Below are 13,177 nucleotides of genomic sequence, written 5' to 3'. Positions count from 1 at the left end.
GTACCGGCCAGAGATAGGCGGCCGACGGTCGGGTGGAGGTCCGATGACCGATCGATGGTCGGAGGACTAAAGGGTTGAGAGGTTTTTTTTTAAAAAGGATTTGTTTTTTTAAAAAGAAGGTTTTGAAAATAAAATTTGAGGTTGAAAACTGGCTTAAATAGGCCAATCGAAACGGCACCGTTTTAGAGGGGGAGGATCCGCGCGTCGACCCGACCCGGACCCAGGATCCGCGTGTTTTCGCGCGGAGGGGAAAATTGCACTTTTAGCCCCTCTGCCTTTTTATATATTTTCAATTAAGTACTTTTTTTTAAATTTTGGCCTTTAATTTATTTTAAATTCCAATTAGATCCGTTTGAACGACGCCGTTTTAGAGGAGAAGGGAAAATTTCCCTTCCAGCCCCTCTATGTAATTCGTGCGTCCAATTAAGTCCTCCAGACTTTATTTATTTACGAATTTACCCCCTTTATTTTTACTAGCGATTTGATTTAGTCCTTTTTTATATATTTCTCTTAAAATCAATATTTTAATAATGTTTTCAACTTCTATAAATAATTATTATTATGTATATAGTTTTATGTTTATATTTCTACTAAAAACATATTTTATATTCACATGTTTAATTTATTTAATTTTGACGTTATGTTAATTGTTTTAAACTTATGTATTTTTTATTTATTTCAATCATTGGTCTATTGATTTAGGATTACATGTTTTCTTATCTTGCCCATTTATTTGATATTTTGCATACCATTATTGTATTTATTTGTTTATATATTTGTATTATTTCTATGTTATTGTAATATTTATTATTGCATGATATATTTAAAGTAGCATATCATTACATTTTTTTGATTTTTAAAATCAAAAAATTTCAAAATGGATATTCTTTTAATTAAAATAAAAGCTCATTATTGGGAATTCAACACGTTGTGTCCTAACGTATTGGATGTGGCGCATTGATTTCTCGAAATGAAGATTTTTTAAAAATCATGAAGGAAATATTCCGAGTTTGAGATTCTAAAGGAATTGTGCCCTAACGTATTGGGTGTGATTTCTTAAATCTTGGATAAGTGGATGTTCTTTTAAATTAAAGGAAATATTCCGAGTTCGGGATTCTAAAGGGATCGTGCCCTAACGTATTGGGTGTGGTTTCTTAAATTTTGGATGAGTGGATGTTCTTTTAATATTTTTATTGTATAAATATTCTGACCTAATTCATTTTGGGGGAAATTAGAATGTTGTGCCCTAACGTATTAGGTGCGGCATTTTTGCTTCTTTGAATTGAAAAGGGTCTTAATATGCAACGTTTTAAGTTTTTAAAGATTAAATTTTTAAAATTTTCTACCTTAAGACATTAATTAATTAACTAGGTACCAATTTTTGGGCGTAATAGGGTGCTAATCCTTCCTCATACGTGAATCGACTTAGAACCCGTTTTTTTAAATTCGTAGACCAAAGTCGTTTTAGGTGACCCAATCACACCTTAATAAAAGATTGGTGGCGACTCCCAATTTTCATTTTTTTAAGTCGACAACCTAAAATTTTTGTTTTTCAAAAAAATGGTTTCGACACTATTAAATCCATTTAGGAAACATCTGTTAGAAGTTCCACATCAGTTATGATTAAGAGAATCCATCAGCTTTTGTCAAAAGTCCTCCATTGGAGTATTCAGCATATCCCTTGAGACGAGAACAAGTTGGTAGATAGATTGGTTAAGCAAATTTGCGACAAGAGAATAAGATTACAACTTTTGGAAGATCCCCTATTTTAGGGTCTAGTTTAATTTCTTTGGGTTGTTTTTATTTTGTTACACAAAAAAATTAATATCAATGTATTATGAAGAGCTATTTCCTTTTAGGAAGTGAAGCAGAAAGCATGCATAGATGTCCATGTGACACAACCCACCACCATTTGGGGTCATAACCGACCCAATTCCTCCTTCACAATTAAGGTTTGGGTGCAATAAGATCCAATCTGTTTGAACTAGGGCCAGAGATGCACAACCGACCCGTAATAGACACAGGATCACATAAGGCAAGAACTAGGCCTAAAATTGTGTGAGAACAATGCCCATATAGGGTTAGAAGGTTCCAAAACCAACTAGAGAGCCTTACGCATAATTGGAATGCGAGAGAACCATCTAGAAGCCTTGTTAACCACCTTTGATTGGTCAACACCACTATTGATAGGGATATTTTAATCGAGGACTATTTTAGAACATAGGATTAAGATAATAATAACCGTTGACTAAGAGGGGGAGCAGCTATAAATAGGGGGCCACTTCACCCCACGTCTGTACATGAGCTAAGAATTGTAATGAAAAGACTTCCCACAATTCAAAGCATTCTCTTGTTGTCTTGCCAGCATATTTGCCTTACTCATCCACTCGTTCTTATCTTGCCAACATCAAGCTCCTACCAAGGCTAAACTTAGGCATCAATCATTAATTGTTTGAGCCTAAGGCTACAGGTAGCTAGACGTAAGTTCCAAGCACATAACAACTTGGTATTAGAGTAGGTTATCTAAGGGTGCTAACCATGTTGGTTAAGGATATCATGAGCCATGAAATAGAGGTTTTCATACTCTTCCATTCACTATGGAGACTGTAGGACAACTATTGCTAAAGGAAGTAGACATTATTGATGGTAAAATTGAAGGATATGATTGTCTTCGGGGAGACATGCATGGCAAAGATAGAGTAGAAGGTCCTAGAGTTTGTGACTTGTGTAGAAGACACCAAGAGGTGTTTTCTAGTCACTTGAGTTTGTCTAAGAGAAGCTCAAGCATGAGCTAGAGGATTTTTTCTCCAAGATTATCAATGCCCTCAACCAAAAGAATGAGACTTTGGAGGCTATGGTTGAAACCTTACACAAGAAGATTGAGAAGCTCAAGGGTGAGCTCACAACTTTTCAATCAATCCATGCATTGAGATACCAAGGCCCAAGAATTTCAAGGGCATGAGAGCTACAAAGATGTTGACAACCTCTTATAGGGCATCAAGCAATTTTTTGAGCAACATTCATAGAAGACGATGCCACCAAGGTTAATATCGCCTCCATGTATCTTATTGATATTGGTTTATTATGGTGGAACTACAAGTGTGATAATACCTAACGTTGGGATGCCTTTATCCAAACTTGGGATGAGTTTAAAAAGGAGTTCAAACAACAATTCTACCACAAATACACCAATGATAAGGCTATTGGATCTAGTGCCCTTAATGTAGTATTTTCGTCTATGTATACTTTTATTTTTAAACAAATTGATTTAATAAAATATCCATTGGTTACATTAATATTCTTTGTATATTGTACTCAACGGTTTTTAGACGCAAAACAAAATGGAAGCAAATATTGACTCATTGATTATCTAACATTTAACTAATATTAAGCGGTATTACGTGGTTGGATCATAATACTGAAAGACAACTTGTATTAGTAGATAATCTAAATCATTTCCTTAGTCTAATTGGAAATGAGTAAACAAATTGAAAGACTAATGTTCCGTCTATCAATTCCAAATTGAGGAAACACCTTGTCTTAGGTATTTGACCTACCGTCAAATTTAGTAGTTAATTTGGGTCAATTCCGCACTTAAAGAATTTGATTTGTAGGCAATTTAGGATTTTATATTTCATTTTTGGTACTTAGTAGTTTTAATTAAATATTAATAAAATAATTTTTTAACACATTTTATAAGTTTTGTGACCCAATAGGCCGATACGGGCTTTATGTGGTACTAATATGGTTAATTGAATGTGTAGGATGATAATATAAGGACCCAATTGACATGGAAGCAAGGGACGAGTGATGCACAGGCTTCTCGGGACGTCAAAGCTCAAGACAACCAACACAAGGCATATTTTGCATGTCGTGTCACGCCATAGACATTGTGTTATGTGACACTGGTTGACGTGTTGCCCAAGGATGCCGAGGCTTAATTTTGGTTTCCAACACTTTTATAAATAATAAATTAGGGTTTGATATAACTAAGTAGTCCTAGACCTTCAAAAGCCCTAGTAGTTTAGGAGTACAATTAAATTAATTTTTTTGGGCTTTTCTAAACTTTTCTATTTTTCTTCTTGGAATCTGTTTTGATCCAAAAGTTTTTTTATTGTATTGAAGTATTTCAATTTATTTTCTCTTTAAATTTAATTTATTTCTTTATTCCAATCAACTGATTTGCTACTCTGTTCTCCATTCGACATAAATCCACGATTATTCAGATATCTTTTCTCTTTTGAATCAATTGTGTTCTTCACTAGATTTTTTCAATTGATATTGAGATTATGAATAACATGAGTGACTAAATCCCTTAAGGGAGATTAACGAGTGGATGGAGATGTGATTAATAGAGAATTTAGGGTTTTCCCGAGAGGGTTAGTTCATATAGATTACGTCTTCTTAAACCTTAGGCCTGACAGCCCTAGGAAGTTATTATAGGCTAGATGAGGTCGGGAGATAAGTCGAATCGAGTAAATCGTAATTTATCTTAGTTAAGAAAGTGAGGTCAGGGGATAAACGAGTATCAAACAATTGATTAATTAATTAGAGGCGGGAAGGTAATAATTGGTTATTCGGTAGCTACTCCACCCTAAAACCCTAATCTGAAGTTAATTACAAACCTTGAAACAAGTTAATCATGTTAATTGGTTTCTTCATATTTATCATTTATTTATTTATTTTCGTTAATTAATTTTATATCATTCATTTATTTATGCTTTATTATAATATAGGAATTAATTACTACTACTTAGACTTATTACTGTAAAATTGTTTTCATAATTTATTCCATCCTCCCCTGGGTACGATCCTCGAAATACTTCCAAGTATTTCATTGTACTAAAATGCATTACAATTTGACCCATGCACTTGCGAACACCATCGTTTTAATACTATATATTTTGGTGTGTTATTTTACTATAAACTATAGTCAAGCTGTTGGCACCGTTGTTGAGGAGGTTTCAGCAATAAATCGTAAAAATAGTTTTTTACAATTAATAAAATAAGTAGGAACATTAAGACCTATATATACAATTTATTTTTATTTTATTTTCTTTTCAGGTTGTTTATGACCCGAAGTTTCAACACTCTAATTGAACCATACCCAGATCCGAAGCAATTATTTAGGTACAACCGTCTAGTGATGAATACTGGTCAACCTATAGTGATTAACTTACCCTGGGCAAATCTGTTATTTGAGAATCCAAGAGAGCGATAAGTGAATAACCGGGAATAAGTCCCAATGGAGCAATAGACATTGCGCGAGTACACTTTACCTACATTAGGCGCGGTGCAAGGAATCATAGAAAGACTGACAATCAATGCTAATAATTCTGAAATAAAGACGAGAACTATCTAGCTGGTCCAAAACACCTTGCAGTTTAAGGGGAATATGGTGGAAGACCCGAACCAACACTTAATGCGGTTCTTGCAACTTTGTGACACCTTCACGTATAACGAGATATCTGATGATTTGTGCACTTTCAGTTATTCCCGTTTTCTAAGTGCGACAATGCGGCCAATTGGTTAGACTTGTTAGAACTGAGTTCCATTACAACATGGAATGATATAGTGGAAAAATTTCTCTAAAATTTTTTCTTGAGTAGTCAAACCATTCAGTTGAGGCGAGAAATCACCAATTTTAAAAAATTCAAAGGCAAGTCATTGTACGAGGCTAAGGAAGTGCCCCTTCATGAACTGCAAGCTTGACCCCAAATCAAAATATTTTATAACAATGTTGACGGGCACACTAGATCTAACCTAGATGGTGCTTCTAACAGATCTCTCATGTTTCATAAGTATGAACAAGCCTATAAAATCATTGAGGATATGACCATGAATTTGTATATGTTGCCTAATAAGAAATTCATGTGCCAATCCAAGCCACAATAGTAAAAGCTATGAAGGAAGAGAACGACGACGATCGATTCCAACAAATCCTTGAGAAGCTTAACCATTTGGAGAAACCCGCTAAATTGACGAGAGCGGTGTCACATTAGAAAAACCAACTGGAGGAGGCGAGTTACATAGGTAATAGGGGTGGAAATCCCCATTAAAATACTAACAATCTCGGTTAGAGGAATCATCTGAACTTCAAGTGGGAGGAAAACAAAGAGGTGTAAATCAAGCCCAAACTCGAAAAAATCCTACTTACCAACCTCCACCATTGCAATAAAGAGTAGTGGAAAATGACCATGTTGCATGTGGTCAAAGATTCAATCGACTAGAAGGGGAATGAAAACTATGAAGAAGGAAATTTGACAAGTCCATGCTATGTGTGAATGACTCGAATCCTAAGTGGATAGTCTTTGTGACCAAATGAGCCAGTTGATGACAATGTTCTAAAGAAAAAATGGGAAATTCTCTCTCGTAATATAGAGAAGAATCCTTGGAGAGATGGAAAGGAGCATGTAAAGGTGATCGCCTTACAATTGGGTAATGAACTGAAGTCATCAAGCCAACCCATCCATGAAAAGGAGGAAATTCTGGAAGATGTCGATGAACCCACGGAGGAGGAGGAAGAAACCGAGCACCATGAGCTAATTGAGGAAATAGCCAAACCTGTAACACACCTTACTAGACTTGATAATTGGATCCAAGTATGATGTGCTATATAACGACCTGTTTTCCAGTGGAGTAAAAAATGATGGTTTTGGAGCCACAAATCGGATGAGTGAGTTCATAAATATTATTATTTAATATTTATGGGACAAGTATAGAATTACGTTGAAATTTGATTTAATGATTTTTGTTAACTGAAAGAATAATTAGGTTCAAGTGGTATTTCTCTAAAGTCAAGTGATTTTAGAAAAGGAGGTATCGGGACCTCGTTTCTATAAACCAAGCTTGTAAATATTTTTACTAAGTATTTACAAAGTTATTATTTAGGTATGTGAAAGTTCGTTTGAAAATTTTATTGTTTAATTAGTTAATTAAAGCAAAATACTAATTTGTAAAAGATGTAAAGCTTAATCTCTATTAAATTATAAAGATTACATGGCTTAAATATCATAAAAGGAAGGATTTAAATGGTAAATATACTATTTTTATACACGGGATGACTATTAGGTGACTTTTATACATTAAAATTATAATAATTATAATGATGAAACATATAATAATATAGTAAAAATATAAAAAATTATCATAATATTTATTTCTCTAATTTGAAAACCTAAACCTCCATGGAAGGGAAACTTCAAGCTTCGGTGTTCTTTTTTTTTTTTGCTTGCATGGTATGATTTTTAAACCCGTTTCTTGTAATTTTTATGTTTTTGAGATCGTTGCAACTAGGTCCAGCTAACTCGTAGCTTTGTTTTTAAAATTTTCAAGGATTTTGGATTTTTCCATTGATGAATCTTTGTTATCTTTGATGTTAAGTGATGGGTTTGAAGTATTGGTTGTTGATTAGAATTAGTTTGTAAAGTAATTTTTATAGGACTAATGTTATAAAATATTAAAATTGATAGGAAATTCTTGTGAATTTTGAATAATTATGGGCTGTAGTTGTACAAGTAAAATTTGCTTACATGAGAAATTATGAAATTTTGATAAATTTAAAATTTTGGGTGTAAGGACTAAATTAAGAGGAATGTAAAAGTTTAGGAAAATATGTAAATAATGAAAACTTAAGGTTCATATGTATCAAATTGATTTAGGATATGTATTTGAACTTGATAAGATTGAATTTAAGTAGTATAGGTCAAGATTTGATTCGCATACGGAGGATAACCGAGGAAAGGAAAAATTACGAATAGTCCCTACAAGTTGACCGTTAGTATATATTAGGTAAGCTCATAGTATGAAATATACATATGTTCTTAATTATGCATTGTATCGCTTTTATTGATTTAATTTTAGTTAGTATGAAATTTTATTAATAAGTGTTAAATTATTAAAGATTGCAATTAAGTACAAGTGAGAAGCAAGTATTTGATAATTGGTGAATATTGTGATTATATGCTATTGAAATAAGCTGATGAATTGGTAACATGTGTATGGAAATTGCGAAGTTCCTCTGATTGTAAATGTTTGAATTAAGTTATAATGCCCGATTGAATGTAGTAAACGATTAGGATATGATTGACATGCTAATAAGGTAGTATGCGTGCTTGTATGGGGTTGCACTTCGGTGCCTCTTTATTTGCACTACGATGCCTCTGTTAGCATTTCAATGCTCTCTAGTGTGTTTTGGAGGAAACTTGAGTATTCGAGTCAGTTTGCTATAGTTCAACTAGCCATGAAATTTTACGTTTAAATGTTAAATTACTCTTTGAGTGGATTTATGTATGACAATATGTTTGTGTATATATGTATATTTATGGAAGCATGGATTGATTTGGTTTGAACTATTGTATATATTAAATGATATGAGATCATGTTTTGATTAATATAGTTTGATAATGAATATTAATACCTTGGTGTAATTATATGTTTCATATGTCTATAAATATGTTATTTAGTTAGGTTTGTGGTGTGTTTAGAGAATTAAATGGTTATATAAGTATTTTTCTAGTATTTGAGGTTATTTCATTTGGTTTAACGGGTGAATAAAGCTTAAAAGGGTATGTGAATACAAGAAATGAACTAATATTTTTTGAATAATGATATGGATTATGATGAAATGTGTAATCGAAAGGTAAAGATGGTTTAGTGTATATATATATATATGAGTGGTGAATTATGAAAGTGAAATGTTAGGTATGTTTTATACCATGTTTTGATTGGAATTATATATGCAATGTTAAACCAACTAACCTTGTGAGGTGGTGTGTATAGGAAAGGAAAGATGGCTTAAAGCATAATGAAATTATGCTTGGTTGTTTAACTTAAAATGTTCAAGTAAATTAAGTTTCCTTTATACGAATTTACTAAGCATTAGTTTCTTACATAGTTTTTTTTTTCTATTTTGTAGTTCATCGAAAGCTCGATTGCTTAGAATCGTGTAGGACCATAATCACACTATCCATTCGTCATATTGGTAGTTTTGGTTATCGGTTATAAATGACATGTACAAGGAAATTTTATGTTATTTATTAATGTGATGTTGTTTAGGTTTATTTTCCTATATACCTTGATGTTGGTTTATAGTATATATTTAAGTATATGTTTTGGTCACTTGTGAATGCCTTGAGATTTAGATGGCTTTGGGTTCAGTGAAGTGTGAATGAAGTGGTTAATTAGTAGATGTGTGATGTAAGTTTAATGTATGAATTTATTGCATTGGATTTGAATTGATTTGGATGTTAAATTGTGGGACCAATAAGGGTATATTGGATAGACATTTAGATTAAATGATATGAGTGTGTTTTGCCATGTAATGAGGCTTGAATGCTAATTTGATAACTTGGTTTGTTTTGAGTATGTGCCAAGCTTATGTGTCTTAATGTCCTTAGTTGATTGATTGCAAATAAAAGTGTAAAAATATGGTAGGTGAAATTTATGTATGTCCATATGAAAGTAGGTAAAGTATGGTTGAATGGTATGATTTGAAATGGTTATTTAATATATATGAATTATGCTTAATGAATAAACTTGAAATGTTGGATTGAGTCAAGTTGATGTATTGAATTGGGGTGTCAATTGCTGGCATATTAGTTAGGTACCTAAGTTGGTTGGTTTTCGTATGTTTTTGGTATGTCTTAAAGTGTTTTGTTCATGTGAAAATGATTGGAATGGTATGGTTTGTTATGCAAGAAAAGGTGAATGATTTTGCTTGATTTAGGGTCATTTTGAGAAGCACACGGCTTGGGACACCCCACACGACTGTGTGTCATTATTGTTTTAGGTGCAAATTTCACTCGATCTTAAACACGGCCTGTAACACGGTCATGTGTCTCAAGTCAATATGTAACACGGTCTGGCACACGGCCTAAGCCACGAATGTAGGACCCAATATCGAATATACACATGGTTTGGCACATAGCCTACAACACGGCTGTGTCGCCCTATTACGAATACCCACACGAGCAGACACAGGGCCTGGGACACGACTGTGTGTCCAAACTTCAAATGTTCACATGGTCTGGGATATGTCACACAGCCTGGTCACACGACTGTGTGATCCCTGTTTCAAAAATTTTTAAGTTTTGTCAAAACTTTCTGTTTTGTTTCAAATTGATCCTAGAATATTCCCAAACTATTTTTAGGGCCCCATAGAATTGATTTAAGGCCAGTAAGTGTATTGTATGCTATAATTGGAATGTGTAAATGATTGTTAACATTGAAATTAAATAAATGTTCTGTTTAAAATAAAATGTTTTGAATGTTCTAAATTGTACTGTAATACGCCGTAACCCTAATCTGACGACGAAAACATGTTAGGGGTGTTACATGCTATAACTTAATTTCAAAAGAATTTAACAAAATGGTTTTTGGAACAAATCATTCACTGAAAGCTGTGTAAAACTTTACATGTTTATGAGTACAAAACATATGATGAATTATTCCCTGAGAAACGTTTCAATGTGCATCATTGGTAGTTAAAACAACATTCAAATCCTTTTGGCGTATAGGCACAAAGAGGAAATCTCATGGAATAAAATATAGTAGATTTAATACAAGTATTGAACGTTTCATGAAACTTATATAAAACGATATCTTAGCAGAAGTAGTAGATTGTTATTCAAGTCGATATCACAAATATTTACATGCCACCCTGAAAAAGTCATGCATGATACAACACTTAAAAGTTAGCTCACTGTCTCAACAGTTCTTTGGCGTAGTCCCTTCAACTGAATTGTTTCCTTCAATCAACAAGCTTGAGAAGGAAAATATAATAAAGTAAGTTCATATAAACTTAGTGAGTTCCAAGATAGAAAGAAAACACATATAAATCTTATACATTAGTGCTCAACATAATACCGAACCTTTCAGACGGATTTACACGGTATGATCATAATACACCTAATGATGTTCACAGAACATAAATGAACTCACTATGCCAATCTTACATAACATATGGGTGGTTACTTTCCCCCAAATTAACACGACACAAACAACCCATCCTCATGCCAGCCTTGTACCCAAAATTCAGAAACAGAAGCATATCACTATGCCAATCTTACATAACATATGGGTGGTTACTTTCCCCCAAATTAACTCATCATATTGTTTTATTCAAAATAAAATGTTTTCTCGTGATCTGCCAGTCCGGTTTACAATATAGCTACCCTATTGGAGGCATCACCAACATATCTCCTCTTCTGCATCACCATAAGTCACACCTTGTATATTAAAAACTGGTGGCACAGGTTAGAGCATGATGGACGATGTTTACTTCATAATATAGATAGACTAAACTCATACCGATGACTCTAGATTATCATTATGCACACATATACCATTCAAACGTTACTGAGAAAGATTACCTACCCTACTTAACTTATAATAATGGAAATTACAACACATGAAAGTAAAAAGGAACTCACCAGACACTCTAGTACAATGTTCTACACAGCACGTCCTTTACCCTTGTCATTGGGACCCTCGTTAGTTTCTTGAGCTAAAAGAAAGTTGATTATTCTTATCAGATCATTAATCTATCAAAGCTTATCATGCATGCAAGAATCGGTAACACATAATCCATAATTAGAAAATTTCTTTCCTCGTGAACAAATCTAATCTCTATGTTTGCAATTTGATAAACACATGATTTACTTCGATAACAAACTAAGGGTTCACGAGAAATTTCTAGTAAATTGGTAGTAATGTGGGTGCTATCTAAACAGTGCGAGCTCTCTTCAAAGAAGCTTCCTACACTAAGGTTTTTTAGAATCTTTCAGAGAAATTTCCAAGAAGAATAAGATGTAAAGATCACTAATGATGGCCAACTAAAACCTTATATACTCAAGCATGGAGACAAGGTTTAGTGGAGAAATAAGATAATCCTACTAACACCCTTGATTCCCATGATTAAACACCCTTAACAAGTTTTAAGTCTAATCATCTACAGTAGTCTAGTTCAGTTCTAACTAAATCCCAACATAACTAATTAAGTCATATAGCACTAAATAAAAACAAGTCATAACAACTGCGAACTTAATAAGTTCGCTCAAAACATCTGGGGTGGACGAATACTTAACAGACGAGTCTGCCAACCCCTAGTGTTCACCAAAACTAAAAGTTCGCCAATTAGAAAATCACAAAGAATACTCTATTTAGCTAGAACAAATACTTTACTTACTCAATTTTACCTTTAAAAATTTCAACTATACGCCAAAAAGTAACAAAATACTGAATCTCCGTCAGATGGGCTGTTACAGAATCAGTGACTGATACGATAATCTCAATTCCAAGCACGATGAAGGTACCGAAGGCGTCATTCCTAACATGATTAGAGGACGAGCAAAAGAGAGACAAGGTAGATTTTATAAATTTTCTTAATTTTTTTAAATCTCTCAATGTCAATTAGCCTCTATTATAACTTATTAATAAAATTCCAAAGTATACCAAATATTTAAAGGAAATTACGAAACGATGTAGGAAAATGAAAAAGGGCGAGCAAATTGACACTGATTGCTTGTGTAGTGCACTAATTGTAGAGAAGATTCCCCCAAAATTAAAAGATCCATATAATTTTACGATTCCAATAGAGATAGGGGATCAATACTTTAGTAAAGCCCTTTGCAATTTAGGTACTAGCATAAATTTAATGGCCCTATCATTCTACCAAAACTCAAACTCGGGGATCTTAAAAATACCCCAATAACGCTACAACTAGCCGATAGATCCTTGGTGCACCAGAAAGGTGTACTCGAGGATGTATTGGTCAATGTACAAGGAATCATAATTTCTATCAATTTTATAGTCCTCGACTTCGAGGAAGATAAAAAATCCATTTTTTGTTGGGTCAACCATTTTTGGCCACTTTAAAATCAACAATCGATCTCGAGTGAAATTATTTAATCATGAAGATCAATGACAAAATAGAAGTGTTCAAGTGTGGCCGTGATTCACCAAGTGAGGGATTAGCTAGGGAGGAATGTTACGTGCTATTTAAATTAATCCTTGATGGCCTTGATCGAAGGCATTTCCCAAGTTGTACAAGTGTAGGTACTCACAAGATGAGGGAATGGGATACATGACGAGACTTCGGTGGAAGAAGAAGTGATTGAAAGGCCTACGATGGGTGAGATTGATGAATGAAGTCGATGATAAAGTTTAAGGAATTGCA

Source organism: Gossypium raimondii, chromosome 9 (genome assembly GCF_025698545.1).
Source record: "Gossypium raimondii isolate GPD5lz chromosome 9, ASM2569854v1, whole genome shotgun sequence".
Lineage (NCBI taxonomy): Eukaryota > Viridiplantae > Streptophyta > Magnoliopsida > Malvales > Malvaceae > Gossypium > Gossypium raimondii.
Note: the sequence above shows the minus strand (reverse complement) of the source record.